At 35.2% G+C, this 4,835-nt stretch overlaps 1 long non-coding RNA gene across 1 annotated transcript; it reads left to right on the plus strand.

Moving 5' to 3' along the window:
* Window positions 1-1,610: 1,610 nt before the first annotated feature.
* Window positions 1,611-3,623, plus strand: LOC149498231 (uncharacterized). The gene is made up of 3 exons (XR_016319398.1): window positions 1,611-1,788; window positions 1,919-2,003; window positions 3,409-3,623. It is a non-coding gene; the product is annotated as an uncharacterized LOC149498231 (long non-coding RNA).
* The last annotated feature ends 1,212 nt before the right edge of the window (window positions 3,624-4,835 follow it).

Genomic DNA, 4,835 nt, shown 5'->3' on the forward strand with positions numbered 1-4,835 from the left:
AGCAGAGCATCAGTTTCCTTCTGGTTTGTTACACCCTACTTCTATTCCAGAGTGGAAATGGGATAAGGTTACTATGGATTTTGTGACTGGATTGCCTTTAACTCCTAAAAAGAAAGATGCTGTATGGGTAATAGTTGATAGACTAACTAAGTCGGCACACTTTCTTCCTGTTAGAACCGACTTCACCATGGAGCAATATGCAGAGCTGTATATAGATGAGATAGTGAGATTACATGGGGTTCCTTCTTCCATCATTTCAGATAGAGATCCCAGATTTACTTCTAGATTTTGGAAGAAGCTACATGAGGCCCTGGGTACTAAGCTGAATTTCAGCATAGCTTTTCATCCTCAAACAGATGGTCAGTCAGAGCGGGTTATTCAGATTTTGGAGGATATGTTAAGAGCTTGTGCTATTGAGTTTGAGGGCAGTTGGGAGAAGTACATTTGACTTGTAGAATTTGCCTACAATAACAGTTATCAGTCGAGTATTCAGATGGCCCCTTTTGAAGCACTATATGGTAGGAGATGTAGGACTCCACTGTGTTGGTCAGAATTGAGTGAGGGCAAGATGGTAGGTCCAGATTTGATTCGGGATACAGAGGAAAAGGTCAGAATTATCATAGATAGATTGAAAGCAGCTTCAGATCGTCAGAAATCTTATGCGGATTTGAAGAGGAAGGATATAGAGTATGCAGTGGGAGATAAGGTTTTCCTTAAGGTATCTCCGTGGAAAAAGATATTGCGATTTGGAAGAAAGGGTAAGCTTAGTCCTAGGTTCATTGGTCCATATGAGATCATTGAGCGTGTGGGTCCATTAGCCTATAAATTAGCTTTACCACCAGACCTGGATAGGATACATAATGTTTTCCACGTATCTATGTTGAGGAGGTATCGGTCCGACCCATCACATGTAATATCAGTGGAATCTGTGACTATAGAGCCAGATTTAACTTATGAGGAAGAGCCAGTGAGGATACTTGCTAGGGAAATTAAGGAACTAAGGAATAAGAGAATTCCATTGGTAAAAGTTCTTTGGAAAAACCATAAGACCGAAGAAGCTAACTGGGAAAGTGAAGAGATTATGAGACAACAACATCCTTAGTTGTTTAATTCAGGTGAATTTCGAGGACGAAATTCTTTAAGGGGGGGAGAACTGTAACGCCCCATTTTTTTTCCTGTGTTTTAATAGTAGTTTACCGGTCTGTGAATAGTACCACCGGTCCGGAAGTTGGTATTATTTTTGGTCCGAAAAATTACTATTTATGTTTTATATTTTATTTAACATTTTTGGAGCAGGTATGCATGGTTTTTATGGGTAGAAAGTAAGTAAGGAATATTTTTGGAGAATTTAGATACTTAGTGAATAGTGAATTATGGTGTTATATTAAGTAAGGAAATTTGAGCAATTATTTTTTTTTATGGAGGAAAATTGAGGAATTATTTTTATGGAATAAATTAGAGACTTTTGTGGAGATAAATAATATTTTGAAGGAATTTAATTGGAGAATATTTGAAGAAAAGACCAAAATATCCCCTTAGTTGCTTTAATAAAGCAACTATCAATTATTGACCACCAAATTTTGCCATCTTCTTCTACATCCACGTTTCTCTTCCTCCTCCTCCTTCTTCTTCTTCTTCTTCTTCTTCTTCTTCTTCATTTTCTTCAATTCCTACTTAGTAAACACCCATCCAACTTGATTTAAGTCATAAATCTTAGAGAGTGAAGCTAGAGAAGTAATCTTTGGTGACTAATTTCAAGAAATTTGGTGATTTTCCTACTTGGGTCAAGTAAGTGATTTTATGATAATCTCATTATTTTTGGGTTTAGAGTTGTCTTTTAGCATATACATGCTTAATCATGCTCCAATTACTTCTTTTATTTGTTTTCTTTGTTTGATTTTGAGTTTCTTCCATGTAGAGGGTGGAGAGCCTTCTAATAAGGATAAAGGCAAGACCAAAGCTTGAGAAGCTTTGATTAAAGCTTGTTAAAGCTTGTTTTGAAGGTTAGTGTTCATAAACACACTTACCTTACTCAAATTTTGATTTTGTGCCTTTATGCTATTATGTGTATATTTTGAGATTTTGTATGAAATGATTGGTTTGTTGAATTTTGGTTGCCATTACATGCTCTTGGATGATGTTTGATGAGTATTTATGTTGTGGTAGACATTTCTACCTTGTATCTTTGTGGTTCATGTTCCTTTCATGGCTCAAGTAAACTGAATTTGGGAAAAACGAGATTTTGAGTGAGGTTTAGGACCATTTTTCGGTCCTTTCTAGTTTCTATTTGTGTCTGAGTCCTTCATACAAGTTGTAGGTCTATCTCTTAGCTTTCCAACCCATCCTCTTGTGTCCAATTTGGAGATATATAACTCAACTTATGGCTGAAACACCCAAACTGACTCTGTTTGTGTCGGGCCACATGCATCACTGACTTTAGTGCCCTTTTTGACCACTATAATGACAGGATTAGGTTCTGAGTTCTTCATAAAAGTTGTTTCCCTGTGTCTTGAGAATTCTCTCGTTCTGGATTGGTTTAATTTGAGTGTGGGGTTTAGTAGAAATTCAAGAAACAATGGACTTGGTTCTGCTGAATCAGGTCTGGTCTGTCAGTCTGTGTTCCTAGCTTTGTTTTGTTATCTTCCATATTGATCTGGGCTGTGATCCCTTCATAACATTTGTAGGATTTTGTCTTTTCTTTCTAACGACTCTAATTTCATTTAAGTTGGAGACCCATAGCTCCGGTTATGTTTTAAAAACACAGCAAAGGTCCATGATATTTTTATGCTGGAAATTTTTTATGTTAAGTCATTTTGTTTAAATATGAGAATTTTTATGAATTACTTAAGTTTAAATTAAGTTTTTATTATGAGAAGACTAAAGAAAATGAATTTTATGAGAAATGTTTTTGGGCTCTAATATACTTGGTGTGAATTTGATGCATGATTTGATTTTATTATGTATGATGAGCATGCTCGGCATTTGATGCCATTATGATAAGAAGCTATGATCATATGCTAGGCACGTGGGTGTCTTATGTTAGGGCGGACGCGCTCTATATGTTATGAAAAGGTTGGCGACCTAAGGCCATTATGAATAAGCTATGAAAACTTATCTGCTTCGTTTTCTCCTAAGTGTATGTGAGCCCTTATACAATATTTTTAAGGAAGTGAAATAAATGAGATCACATTATGTTAATAACTCTTAATTTACCACAACTTATTTATGATATCAAATGAATTTCTAAAGCATGATGTGTTGGTGTGCATATGTACTGCATGTTCAAATTTAATCATTTATGTATATAAATGATTGTTTTTAAGTATGTTGTCATCACAACATTGGTTTGTTGTGTTTTATGAGCACCACTGAGTTTTATACTCAGCGCGTTGATTTTATCACGTGCAGGTTGGAGATTGTGCTTGCTGCTTAAAGACCTGAAGAGTAGCATCAGAGTTGAAGAGATCTTTTGGTAGTTGATTAGTATTTTATGTAACTAAAAATTATGGCATGTATAAGTATTACATTTTTGGAGACTGTATTATTTCATTTATAACTTAAGCATGTTATTGTAAATTATTTTGGTGTATATATATTGGGAGATAAACTTGGACTTATTTAATGGTTAGAACATTAGAAGTTGATATATTTAAATGAATGTATTGAAGTGATGAATATTATAATGTTATTGAGGAACTATAGAGTTATGAAATTATAGAAGTGCTATTGTGTTGTTATTGGAGTTTGATGGGGTTTGGAGTTTGAATTTGGGAGTGCTTTGTATTCATATGTTTGGCAACTTCTATTTTTAGGGGAAACTCTTGCAGTTTTTCTGTAGGATTCTCCCAAATCATTTTCAAAACAGAATACTATTACTTGCTAAACTTGTGAATACTAAGTCACTTCTAATTCATAATATGATTGTTTGATTTATATGTAGGTTAGGACGGTGCCTCCGGCACCGAATGTGGCATCCACCGTCGGGTCTTTCGAGATCGGGCGGTGGGTGTTACACACGTGCAATTTTCTTTCTTATCTGTCTTCTTCCATGACTCCCAACAGCGCAAATAATATTACTCATTCTTTTGGCAAATCACTTATTGCCATCAATAGAACATAATTTCCTTTAAAGGTCATGACTGCCAACTATTCCACATGGAGAGCTCAAGTTACTCCTTTATTTATAGGACATAATCTCATGGGTTAGGTTCTTGGTACTGTTAAATCTCCTTCTATCACCATTAAAAAGGAGGGGCAATAAATTTCAAATCCTGATTATGAGTTTTGGGAATGTCAAGATCAATTAATTTTAGCAACCATAATTGCTTCGATATCTTTTCCTGTCATGAACATTATTGCATATGTCAAGACCTCAATGAAGACTTGGAATAAACTTCAGATTGCATTTGCAAACAAGTAAGCCATCAGAATTCTTTCTTTGCATGATAAATTGTCTCGCACAAAACGAAATTCCCATCCAGTTGCTGAGTACCTCCACACAGTCAAATCCATAGCCGAAGAACTTTCTCTATGTGGCAGTCTCATTACTGATGTTGATCTTGTTGTACAAGTTCTTAGAGGGATTGGTCCATAATTTTGTGCTATTGCTGCAGCAATCCATGCTCGAAATACAATCATTTCATTTGATGAGCTTTAAGATAAACTGTTAGCTCATGAGTTGTATCTTAAGCAAATTGATCCTGCTTTTGATCCCACTCCAATCACAGCCAATCATGTTTGAAAAGGCAATAATTTCAAACCTTCTTTTAAATAAAAATAAGGTAATTTTAGCATATCCTCCAACAATTTTCAGTCTACTAATAATTCTGACTTTC

This window comes from Jatropha curcas, chromosome 2 (assembly GCF_041381405.1).
Source record: "Jatropha curcas cultivar XTBG-Jc1 chromosome 2, XTBG_Jcur_1.0, whole genome shotgun sequence".
In the NCBI taxonomy this organism is placed as follows: domain Eukaryota; kingdom Viridiplantae; phylum Streptophyta; class Magnoliopsida; order Malpighiales; family Euphorbiaceae; genus Jatropha; species Jatropha curcas.